Source organism: Epinephelus lanceolatus, chromosome 1, assembly GCF_041903045.1.
Source record: "Epinephelus lanceolatus isolate andai-2023 chromosome 1, ASM4190304v1, whole genome shotgun sequence".
Classification (NCBI taxonomy): domain Eukaryota; kingdom Metazoa; phylum Chordata; class Actinopteri; order Perciformes; family Serranidae; genus Epinephelus; species Epinephelus lanceolatus.
Genome location: NC_135734.1, coordinates 49,184,758 through 49,198,156, shown reverse-complemented (window position 1 = coordinate 49,198,156; position 13,399 = coordinate 49,184,758). Strand labels below are relative to the sequence as shown.

The 13,399-nt window shown below is 41.5% G+C and overlaps 1 protein-coding gene and 1 long non-coding RNA gene across 2 annotated transcripts in view; one reads left to right on the top strand and one right to left on the bottom strand.

Annotated features, from left to right (window-relative positions):
• The window catches only part of LOC117256880 (butyrophilin-like protein 2), a 36,860-nt gene extending 34,777 nt beyond the window's left edge, over positions 1 to 2,083 (bottom strand). Inside the window, exon 1 of the mRNA XM_078172279.1 lies at positions 1,963 to 2,083. The gene's annotated coding sequence lies outside the window, so the exon portion shown is untranslated. The remainder of the gene's footprint in view (positions 1 to 1,962) is intronic.
• A 769-nt stretch (positions 2,084 to 2,852) lies between these two features.
• Positions 2,853 to 8,965, top strand: LOC117256699 (uncharacterized). Its single transcript, XR_004501658.2, has 3 exons — positions 2,853 to 3,175; positions 3,402 to 3,482; positions 8,644 to 8,965. It is a non-coding gene; the product is annotated as an uncharacterized LOC117256699 (long non-coding RNA).
• The last annotated feature ends 4,434 nt before the right edge of the window (positions 8,966 to 13,399 follow it).

Below are 13,399 nucleotides of genomic sequence, written 5' to 3'. Positions count from 1 at the left end.
TCACAGGTGTAGCATATCAAGATGCTGATTAGACAGCATGAATACTGCACAGGTGTGCCTTAGGCTGGCCACAATAAAAGGCCACTCTGAAATGTGCAGTTTTGCTTTATTGGGGGGGTCAGAAAACCAGTCAGTACCTGGTGTGACCACCATTTGCCTCACGCAGTGCAACACATCTCCTTCGCATAGAGTTGATCAGGTTGTTGATTGTGGCCTGTGGAATGTTGGTCCACTCCTCTTCAATGGCTCTGCGAAGTTGCTGGATATTGGCAGGAACTGGAACACGCTGTCGTATACGCCGATCCAGAGCATCCCAAACATGCTCAATGGGTGACATGTCTGGTGAGTATGCTGGCCATGCAAGAACTGGGATGTTTTCAGCTTCCAGGAATTGTTTACAGATCCTTGCAACATGGGGCCGTGCATTATCATGCTGCAACATGAGGTGATGGTCGTGGATGAATGGCACAACAATGGGCCTCAGGATCTCGTCACGGTATCTCTGTGCATTCAAAATGCCATCAATAAAATGCACCTGTGTTCGTTGTCCATAACATACGCCTGCCCATACCATAACCCCACCGTCACCATGGGCCACTCGATCCACAACGTTGACATCAGCAAACCGCTCACCCACACGACGCCACACACGCTGTCTGCCATCTGCCCTAAACAGTGAAAACCGGGATTCATCCGTGAAGAGAACACCTCTCCAACGTGTCAGACGCCATCAAATGTGAGCATTTGCCCACTCAAGTCGGTTACGACGACGAACTGCAGTCAGGTCGAGACCCCGATGAGGAGGACGAGCATGCAGATGAGCTTCCCTGAGACGGTTTCTGACAGTTTGTGCAGAAATTCTTTGGTTATGCAAACTGATTGTTGCAGCAGCTGTCCGGGTGGCTGGTCTCAGATGATCTTGGAGGTGAACATGCTGGATGTGGAGGTCCTGGGCTGGTGTGGTTACACGTGGTCTGCGGTTGTGAGGCCGGTTGGATGCACTGCCAAATTGTCTGAAACGCCTTTGGAGACGGCTTATGGTAGAGAAATGAACATTCAATTCACGGGCAACAGCTCTGGTGGACATTCCTGCAGTCAGCATGCCGATTGCACGCTCCCTCAAAACTCGTGACATCTGTGGCATTGTGCTGTGTGATAAAACTGAACATTTCAGAGCGGCCTTTTATTGTGGCCAGCCTAAGGCACACCTGTGCAATATTCATGCTGTCTAATCAGCATCTTGATATGCCACACCTGTGAGGTGGGATGGATTATCTCGGCAAAGGGGAAGTGCTCACTAACACAGATTTAGACAGATTTGTGAACAATATTTGAGGAAAATGGTCTTTTGTGTGTATAGAAAATATTTTAGATCTTTGAGTTCAGCTCATGAAAAATGGGAGCAAAAACAAAAGTGTTGCGTTTATATTTTTGTTCAGTGTATGTCTATAACAAGATTAGACCATATCTCACCCCTGCTGTTGCAGACACATATCTACATGCAGTCATTCTCTGGATAATATCCTACTGTCTCCCCACATGGTCCCTCACCATCAAGGAATCCACTGACACCATAGCAAAACTATACAGAGCCTACAAGATCCATGGTAACCTCCCTGTTTGGACTCATCACTGTACTGCATACACTCAAACTCCAACGCCTTGACTTTTCAAAACGACACAAGTAATCCTGCCATTAAATGATATTTTCAGGTCCTTAACACCAACTCAAATCCTACACTTCCTGCTCTACTTCCAAGTCACAACACAAGACAGCAACACGTCACTAGATCAGTTTCACATGCACTTTTTCCTGTACCACCTTACAAAAACAGTTATGGTCAGAGATCATTTAGTCACAGTTACACTGAGATCTGGAGCGAGATCCCACACTACATTAGAGCAATAACCTCCATCACACGTTTTAAACACACGTAAACACTGTCCGATTGAAGGACATACCTGCAACCACTGATTTAAATCCCATATCCCATTTTACTCCACTTCAGTCTGCTACTCTGCAATGTCTATGCAGCTGCCTACGTGTTGTTGTTTTGCCTCTGCTGATTGTTTCTGTTTTTATTCTGTATTGTAATGTGTCTTTGCTGCAGGAAGGGAACCTGCTGAAAACCAGTTTAACTGAGTCAGGCCGGTTTTAACTGGAACACACAGTTACAGTGATAGCATTTCCTCATTCTTAGCAGTGGTAATAACGAGTGCTGCGGAAGTGCTTTCACGTTTAAAAAAGCCACATTCATCATCTGTACTCAGACCACAAACACAGAAATAAACATGATAAAACAAAGCTGCTGTACTTCAATAAAACTAAATAATAAATGTGGTCATTGTTATAAAGGCTTGAACTCTACTGGGACTGTGAGAATAAGAAGCACCAAATCACACAGTTTTAGTATTTAGTGTAATTTTTATCATCATGCAGTATTTTCACATATTTTTATATTTCAGTTTTATTATTATGTTGTTCTGGTCTTTGTCCTGTTCTGGGCACTGATTTGGTTTGTAGTATTGGTCTTGTCTTAGTCCTGTCTTGGTTTTGTAGTGTCCTTATTTTACTTACTTTTGTGTTGTGCCATTATTGGATTGACCAAATATTATTGTGCTCTCTATCTGCTTTATTTGGAAAATTTCAATTAAAAGATTTTAGAGAAATCTCAAAATGTTTTGCTTCGGTTTCCGGGTTAAACGACATGTTTCCTTAAGTCGGTTAACAACAAGCTTGGGGTGTGTCTTCTGTTTGGTGGGTGTCAAAGGTGTGAACAGCCCCATCATAGCAAAGAGCAGCGCGCCTATATAACACTACAGGGTGTTTGACCCGCCAGTTTCCGTTTAAATAAACGTTTTGCAACACCAGGCTCGTTTTGAGATGAACTGCGCCTTTCCTGCAAAGTGGACGAGATGAGGCAGCTGCAGCAGGAGGAGGTGACAACAAGCTGTGGTGATCAGACAGTGGCCCAATCCCAAACCGGCCCCTATTCACTCCCCCTCCGTTTGCGCGGTCACGCGGAGCTCCGTCATATTAAGGGCCGTCCCAAACCAATCATCGCTGAGTGCGAGTGGACTGCTCAGCCCTTAGATAGCGAGTGTGCATCAGTGCAGGCTTCTGATGAGCCCAGCAGGAAGCGCAACATCACAATGGAGGAAACAACGTACAAATGTAAGAGTTCCGTCTTTCTACTTTGTAAAATATTTTATATTAAACACACATATTTGTTTTCCTCACACTGACTTTACAGCCTCAAACAAACTCACAGAATGTTTGGTGTCAAAAGATGAAAACCTCCACGTCGTCCACATTCTGAAATTAACTTTTTAAAACTGTCTAAAAAATTCCTCATCCAATTCTCATGATTTTTTAAAAATATATAATTCTGTGTTCACAGGGACAGAAGAAAAAACAAAGCAGATAAACGATCTACGGATTAAAAATGAGTCTCTTCACTAAAAAGAGGAATGGGATGGAGGTAAAATTGCCCAGATGAATTAATCTGTAGGCTAAATGTGTAAACTGTGTCTAGAAAATATGAACAAGTTACTTACTTTGATTACACTGCACTGTAACTCTTATCTGACTTATCTAAGTTTATTTTTAATGTATCTCATTTTAATTAATATTTAACTGTTTGTTTTTTTTTTTTTTGCTCTATTTTGCTTTCACAAAGCGTCTGTCGGTATCCATAGTTACATCTGCTTCCTTCTTCCTTCTTTGGCTTCTCTTTCATACACTTCCCCTTAATCTAGAGTGCCCTCCACAGCTGCGAGTGTAACTTGATTTGGAGTGACACTCGGTAGTGAAGTGGTAGTGGGTAGGTCACCTAGTGGGATTGGGCCAGTCTCCTGACAGTTTCCAGCGGGCTTCAGTCAGTCTGTACAGGAAGTCACTGAAACACTCACATCCTGTCCGATATGATGGTGATTTACTAAAAGTGTTATCAGACTCATGTATCAGTTTGTTCTCAGCCTCCAGTTGTTTTAATTATGACAGGGTAGCTTATTAAAATGCTCTACAGGCGAGAAACAGACAACAGCTTTCATTCAGTCAGGACTTCACATCTGTACACATGTGATTTTAAGAATCCTCACACCTCACTGACCACAAGTCTCTGTGCTGCTAAATACTTCAATAATTAAAACAGTCCAGTGTTAATATACAGTAGACTCTGTATAGTTTATGAGTGTCATGAGACGTCACCATCAGTAACATGTTTCCTGTTCACAGAATAACCCTTCAAATCAGACAGAATCTAAATCTATGAGGTTCAACAAAATGAAAAGTTTATCTAAAATGTCATCTTGTTGAGTCGACATCTAAACCAAAATACCAGAATGTTCTATTAGATATAGAACCTTATTTGTCCCATGTTACCTGGTGTCTCAGATGACCTGGTTTCACCCTGCTCTTTATCTTAACTGCCTTTTCATCTGTGAAAACTTTGTCCCCTCAAAAGTCGTACTGTACAAACTGCGTCCCCTGTATGTCACTTGAGCTGTGCGTGCACATAATATGTCCTAATGTTCCCGCTGAACTGCATTTTATCGACAGAAACAAGACTTTCCTGTCTAAACGACCTTCACCGTGAATATGAACACGCATCACAACAGTTTTATAGGACAAACATAAATAGATACTGGGTAAATCATCCAACCACTGCAGCCACAATTAGCTCATCAACTAGTAAATGAAACACATTCAGAAATGTTCAGAGCAATAGATTAAAAAACAACAACATATGAAACACTGTAGTGTGACAATATCATACATGTACACATGAGCTTCCATACAGTATTTAAGGTTTCAGATTTTACACAGTAAAGAGCAATGTTAGTTTTGGACAGCAGATGGCGCCACATTATTGAGAACAGAGGCTGAGCCAAACCTCTCACTGCTACATAACGCAGTGGTCAGAGGGGAAATGCTGTTTTGGAAACTTGTGATCGATTCTGTAATGTTTTAATTATCCCTGATAGATAAATAAAAACCAGTATGGGCAGCAGTGTGGTGTGGAACTTTCTAAACCAGGGTCCAGGCACACCCATGGGTCCTTGAAAGGCGTCCAAGAGGATCCCTGGACAATAACGACCAAATGTCTCTGCTGTCTCACTGCTGTTGAGATAATGAGTGATTATCACCTGCAGTTTATACAAGAACTTTAGCAGCAGTTTAACTACTTTGGCACATAAGTGCTTCAACCTAGATCTTAAGGGACAGTTCAAGTCTGTTGAACTGGGGTTGCATGAGGAACTTATCCACAGTCAACCTCCAGTTTGGAGAAGCAGACAGGAGGACCGCTATGGAAGTTAAGCTAATGTAATAAGTATGCTAATGTCAGCGACAAAACATATTTCAGCCACCTTAAAAAAGGCAAAGTGTAGGCTGTATTTAGAATATTTATACTGCTTTACTTTGCGGTCAGACAGAGATTTCCGACTGGAAACTGAAGCTGTTAAATCGCTCTTTTCAAAGCCAGACCCCACTGAGACAAACAGTGATTTAACATCGCTGAACACAGAAGCTGCTGGTAGAGATATGATCTGTTTAGAGGCCGATAACAAGGACAACAAACACGCAAATTTAGATGTAACGTAAAGTAATTTGTGCTTTTTTAATCTGGTGGCAAAATTCGAACCCTGGCACCATCGTCATGTCCTTTAATGCCAAACAGAGTGGAGAGAAACACTGATTTTTAATGTGAAACTGCATTATTCAGTGTTTTTACCTATTGGAATCACCTGGTCCATTTGTTTCAAAGAGGAAGAGACCTCTGCAGATAATCTGGCTCCCGGTAAAAACCTCCTGAACAATGAACACTGAAGGAACTGTAATCTGGCAAAGTTTCAGCTGGTTGCATTTTGAAATCCTCTGCGCTAGATGCCACTAAATCCCCAAAAATCTTACACACTTAAATTATATGTTCATATTTTTAATTGTTCTTGTTCACCTCATTTAGGCTCGTGATTTATGTGAAGTGACTGCTGTAACACTGGCATTTTATTTTGGGATTAATACTGTACTCTCTCTATCTACCAATAACTGTCCAAGGCTGAATGCAACCATGAATAATTGCATATGACTGATCGCAAATCTTGACAGATGTTGAAAAAGTAAAAACGTATTTGTCTCCTCAAAGCACATGACTAATCTGGACAGTAGGTAAACAATGTGAGGCAGTGAAACCACCTCCAGGGTGTTGATCCTGTGATAATGACAGGTGAGGACGTCGCTGCTCCTAACCCAGACTTACATCAATCATGAGAAAGTGGAGATGGATGTTTGTGACTATATATATCTGGAGATAAGGTGGAACAAAAAGTGTAAAGGTAAAGTGCATCCCCACAATCAAAATTAAAACCTTCTGCTGACCCCCAAATAAATTCCAAGTGATATAATACCATATAATAAATGTTAATGTTCTGGGTGTTGTTGTAGGTGTGTTTACATTATTTAAAGAAGGTCAATATTTGTATTTATATTTGGTTGTTATACAAGCAAAATATTTGTCTCTCATGAGAGTCAAACTCTTTGCTAATATTTGTGAATATCATTTTAAATGATATATAGTCAAAATGCCTCAGTGGTCCTTAAATATGAACGGTTAGTTTTGGCTTTGCTGGCGAGTGAAGCAGCCAACAGGCAGATTGAATTAAAGGCTAATGTGGCCGTCCACTGAATGTTCTGTTCATGTGTGATGGTATGAGTGTGTTACATAACATCATGTGGTGCCGCTGGTCAGTTGTGGACACTTGCTGCATTGTCAGCAGCTCCGTCTCCCAGAGTCTCTCCTCGTATCTGCAGGGAGAGCTGCTGCAGAGCCAAAGACAACAAACCAGAGATGTATATGTTACTCCATTTATTGAGACAGAACTGCTAACCCTTGGCCTCTCTCCTAACTCCTGCTCCACTCTTCCTGCCACGCTTTAAGGTTTCACTAAATCTCAGGGATACTGACGTGTTGGTGGATTTTACCGATCAAATCCTGAGAGAACAGACTCTAAAATCACCCATTTGTCCTGAGTGTGAACTGTAATTTATGCTCTGCTGAGCTCCTGGCATTCGTGCAAAGGTGAGAAAATGATTTGTGGCAGTTTCAGTAACTAAGCCAGATACATGGCTAACTAAAGCCTGACATTTTTATGTAAGAGATTTAAACACGATTCTAATATAATAACTTTAATTTACTGCAAGAGACTCAGATTACTTGCTCCTATATAAAAAAAAGAACATAGCGTGTGAAGATAGACAGTGTGCTGTGCAGCTAAAAACCTCTAGTAGCACATTACGTACCTGGAATCTACAAAAACACCAACATCTGCCATAGTTGATAACATTAATGATATTAAATGTTGTCAGGCTGTCAAGCTACAGGCCCAGACAACAACACAGATGATAAATATAATCAGTTGTCTGATGGAGCTGGGATAAATCACCTTGGTAACTTATGTCGAACAGCTAACCTGCTCCGGAGCTGGTGAACTTTAAAGTATCGGAGTCTCAGGTAGAAAAAAGGAGCCTATATATTGTTAAAGGTCAGTAGAATCATTTCATTGTTCAGGGCTCTATTTCCACTGGTTTTAAAACAGAGCTAGTAACAAACAGAAATAGTTTACAACACTAAACACATGATTTTAGCTGCATTTTAACTTGGGCAAGTTTATTTTAGTCCACAGTGATAGTTCTGCGATCTTACACTGATTCATCACTGCAGCTCAAAATAACATGAGACACTGGTGTGATGAGAACTAGGTGACAAAAAAGATATTTTATTAGAAAAATAATCCACACATAATGTCACACATAGCCTAGTGATCCCTACACATAATTTAAGACTCCGCCCATGGTGCATTTTTAATATTTCTACATTTTTTGTTATAAGATTACAGATTATCATTTACATCCTACAACACTGACATTTTACTGTCGTGCAGTAACTTTGAAAAAATCCTATTTTGATGCAAAGAAGCTGACTGATAAGCGGCTTTATGATCCAATGTTTTGACTTGATAAACAAGATGTAAGGGCACGTTAATCAGAGTCTGCATGTTAACAGGATTGTTAGTGGAATATTAATTTTCATTAGACATGTAAAAGCTAAGAAAAGAAAAATATGGAAGGAAGAATATTTGTTATTCTGTATGATATGCAGTTATCTTCAATACAAAATATTCAAAAAAGACATGTTAACAGCTTAGTAGGAAGAAATGTCTTTCTGAATTAAGGGTAAAAAACTGATTATTTTGTGCATGTAAACTTAGTCACTGGTGCGACCTGTGAGAGTGAACCAAAACAATGAGCTGAAAGCAGCTAAAGTGCATCTTGAGCCGAAGGGAACTGCAGAGTCGGGTGATGATTCTCAGTAGTTTCATCACTTTGAGTGGTCCCCTTCACATATAGCTGATCATTTGATCTGATGTCTATTAGAAAAGATCAATGCAGCTTTAAAGGACTCCAGCTTAAAATGAGGAGGCCCAGTTTGACCTCAAGTTTTTGGTCTTTCTACTTCACTGACTTTTTGGAAGTCATTACCTTCATCCCTCTCTTTCTGTTTCTACTATCCTACCTCAACATATTTCACACAAACAACTAAGGGTGTTTCATCCTGCTCTCCATCATTTTCAATCTCTCACCAGATGAATGTGACCTTTGCGCTCACCTGGCAGCAGAGCTGAAGAGGTTCACTGGAAAACATTCACTGATTGTCAGGAGGTCTCTGCAGTGACAGCTGACAATGGATACTGAAGAAAAGGAAAGAAAGAGAGAAACTATTAATGTTCAATGCAGTCAAATCCAACAGCCTTGCCAATCCTTCCTTTATTGAGGTCATGTTCACAAACTGTTTGAGAGGTGCTAATTTAATTTTGTAACTTCAGAGGCTGTACATTGTGCTGCTGTTGACCTGAGATGTGTTTCTAATATTTACTCTGTAGTTTCAGGCAAAACAATAAATACACTTTCAGATTTCTGTTATCCTGTCAGCTCCAGAATTAAACTGTTGCAGAAGTGAATTCAGGCAGCAGAGAGAGACAGACAGTCAAGGCAGGAAGGGGCAGTTTACTGATTTATTGTCAGAAGTGAAGATACAAAGGTTACTGGCAGGAAGAGGTCCAGACAGAAGTGACTGACAATCCATGGAGAAGGGTAAAACATGCAGGCAGGTGCAGATCACAGGTAAAGATTCCAGATTACAGGTTGCAGCATACAGAGGCAGAAAAATTGAGACATGAAGCACATAGCAGCAATCTAGCAACTGCCTGGGGAAAAGGGAGCTGGTATATATGTACTGATAGGGCTGATGAGGGGAAAGTGGAAACAGGTGAGCAGGTAGATGAGAGTCAGGTGACAGGGACTGGTGAGGGCATCTGGTGGATGGATGGGGAAGAGTGACCTCCAGCATGCACTGGGGGTTTGCAGCCGAGTGTAAAGCAGTCGGGATAAGAGTCAGCAGTGATGCGGATGCTGTGTTTGACTGTCATGGTGAAGAGGGAGCTGAGACAGAAGGCAAAGTTTTTGCTGGTCCACCTACGTCCCAACCCTCACCTATGGTCATGAGCTCTGGGTAGTGACCGAATGAATGAGATCCCAGATACAAGCAGCTGAAATGAGTTTCCTCTGTGGGGTGGCTGGGCTCAGCCTTAGAGATAGGGGGAGGAGCTTGGACATCCAGAGGGAGCTCAGAGTAGAGCCGCTGCTTCTTTCCCATCCAAAGAAGCCAGTTGAGGTGGTTTTGGCATGTGATGCTTCCTGGGTGCCTCCTGTTAGAGGTTTTTCAGGCACATCCAACTGGTAGGAGGCCCTGGGGCAGACCCAGAACATGCTGGAGGGATTATATATCTCATCTGGCCTGGGAATATCTTGGGATCCCTACTGGAGGAGCTGGAAAACATTGGGACGTCTGGAGCACTGCCCCTGCAACCCGGCCCTGGTATGTGGATGAAAGTGGATCGATGGAACCTTTAAAGGTCCAGTGTGCAGGATGTAGGGGCATCTATTGACAAAACCTGTATATAATATTCATAACTATGTTTTCATTAGTTTGTAATCACCTGAAAAAAGGAACGATGGTGTTTTTGTTACCTTAGAATGAGCTGTTCATATAAACATACAGAGCAGGTCCTCTTCCAGTGAGTCTGCTATGTTTCTACAGTAGCCCAGAATGGACAAACCAAACACTGGCTCTAGATAGGGACATTTGGGTTTTCACAGCAACAACCGTGGTTCTCCCACTACATGCTTGGCACATGGGATATGTTTCAGCTCTGCAACCTCACTGCTAAACACTGAGTGCTACACACTGAACCTTTAAGTTATTAAAGGCAGTGCAGTGCAGATAAACATCTGTCTGTCAGAGAAAAGAACTTCACATCTGTCACTGTGCTCTCATTAGTTGAAATGCCACCTCTCTCTGCAGCCCTCGAGCGTTTGGTTTTCATTTCCTTTATGATCCCAGAGTCAGCATCGATTAAGGTGTCACTCCTGACGCCCTTATTATGCTTTGGATTACGGACCGAGAACTTTATACAGTAGTTTGATACAGAGTTGAACTGAGAAACATGCATATATTGCAAATATTCTTACACAGAGCCAGTGTTAACAGGGAGGGAAAACACTGCAACGGTTTTCAGACTAAACTCGGACATTAACTCTCTGTTGATCCTGAGACGGAAAAATTACTAAAAATATTTCATGACTAAATAAGAATCTCATACAAATGTTTATCGTTTTTCATTGGGGATCAATAAAGTATTTCTGATTCTGATGTTCTCAACAGGTTTCGCAAGTCCAACCAAAGAAGCAATGACAGTAAGAAATCAGCTGTAGTTGGAAATGCATATGGAACACATCAGATCTGTCAAGTTGGATTGTATTTGTTTGTACAAGTGTTAGGAGTTAGGATAGGAGCTGCATTTATGATCTCTTATTATAATGACTTTCAAATCTTTTATTTGCAAATTGATAAACACACGTTGAGACTCATTTCTCTTCCTCAGCAGATATTTAACATCAGTCTTTATGTCAGACAAAAGGTAAACAGGAATGAAAATGTAACACTAGAAGCCAATATTTCTATGTGGTTTTCTGTCTTGGTCAGAAACATTTCAACAGAACATCTGGAAGGTGAACCTGTAAACTTTGAGCTATCCAGGATCATGTATGCTACCTCTCCTGCTCACACTCATATCCTAAACTAACCTGCTCATGCGGTCTTTGAACATGTTTTTAATTGAGGCATTCGCTGTTGGAGAGTTTGCTGTTGCGTGAGCAGAAACATTTCCTCAACCCTTTGACTGCTGCTGTGGAAAGGCCACACTGCCTCCATCACAGCAGGAGGAACAAGCACAACTGGACCATACATCATTGTGTAATGAGATAATGTGACATAGAAATTATACCACAGCAGGTGGACCGGCTCCAGAACTCTGGATTTCTAGTCTGAATTTAGTTTTGCATTTGAGTTGACTTTGCACATAGGCAACTGTCTACTGAAAGGTAAAGGGTTAATTCACACAAACTACTAAGAGATATTTTTCCTCCTGATCCTTGTGGTATGCAGCCATGAAGGTTTTATCTACTGAGGTTTTAAGAAATCATTCTCTGAGATTTCTGCTTCTGTCCCAATACAGATAGAGGTGTTTGAATTTTTGTAGCAGTGGAAGAAATACTCAGATACTTTATTCAGCATCAAAATATACCTAAAGGAATACTTCACCCACAAATGACCATTTATATATCATTTACTCACTGTGTGTTGCCTTGAATTTGTGAGGAAAACTTCATTATTCTCTCATGCCTCCACTGTGAACAGAGAATCACTGACGTCACAGGAGTCCACACTGAACAGCAGCAAAACTATACCTAACACATACATTTACAATCTCTCACACAACTCCATATTTATCCAGACAAAGCTCAGTACTTCCCAAACACATCAATTTTCACTTAAAGATTATGAAATAAAAACATTTCCACCTACAAGAAGCTTGCCCTGAGTGTGCCTGAGAGGAACGCTCCTTTTCTGTGCTTGAATCTGTTTGTATCACCGTGTGTTATATTGTTAAGGTTTTAGCGAAACAATAACGTGGTGAAGAACCGATTTACAAATGTTCACTTTGGGGTTGGATTCAAGTGCTCATACCAAATGTGCTCATGGTGCCAAGTATCTAGGGCTGCTCGATTAATCGAGTTTTAATCAAGATTACAATTTGGGCTTTCAACGATTACGAAAACAAAATAATTGACATAAGACGATTATGCGCTTCTTGTCAGTTTACTCTCGCTGTCTTGTGTTGCAAATCAAACGCACCCAGAAGCTGCGCATGCGCAATACTGCCCGCTCCCCTCCTCTCCTCTATTCACTCCACGAGCCAGTCAAGTAGGTGAACTACGAATAATGCAAGGGGCAGGTGATCGTAGGGCTGCTCGATTATGGATAAAATCATAATCACAATTATTTTGGTCAAAATCGAAATCATGATTATGCAAACGATTATGTGGCGCACGTGATGGCGTATATTGTTTACATGACGGTATGTCATTTCTGTCTCTACATGGTCGCGCGTTTACAATTCTCCTCTACTCTCTGTTTCGCGCACAGCGGAGTTCTGCCACGATGCGCGCACGCACACACACACATACAAACACATGCACACACACATACAGACACATGCACACACACAAACCAACCTCTCTTGCTCTCTCTCCGCCATTTTCCACACGCTGTTTTTGAAATCTTCCACGAGCAACGGACTTTCTTTCATAGTCAACACACTGAACGCAAGCGATGCGGGTGACACTTGAAATGCAATACATTGCTCGTGCAACAGGGGGTAGCAGAGTCACCGGTACATTCTGGCTAGCTAGTACTGCTGTAGCTAGCTAGTACTGTTATGTTATTAGAGTGCAGGGCACTAGAACTGTCATATAAATGGGGGTGTGCCCGTACGAGCTCACAAAGTTTTCCTCCTCGCCTGCCATATTGCACACCTGCTTCTTCTGTGAATAACAAAAAGAGGTTAATTTCATGTAGGTCGCTTGCATTATCACCCCTGCTGGCATCACATGGTATTACACTTGTCGCTGCGTCGCATTTTTAAAAAAATGGACAACACATTTTGAGACGCAAGCACGCATCATGGCGGCCAATGCGTCTCGATGCGTCCCAATGTGTGTGTGCCTTTGCATCGACTATGAAACGGCCCTAAGTGTACATAGTTATTTTCCACCCCTGGAATTTTGTTTGTAAACTCATAGCATTAAAATGTTGTACAATGACATGGTTACGTTGTGTAAGACCTTACTGTCGACAGTGTTTACTACATGAATTGTCATGCAGTTATTGAATCGTGCTTCATTTCAGAACTCTGTCTGGTTTTAATTGTTGCAACTGAG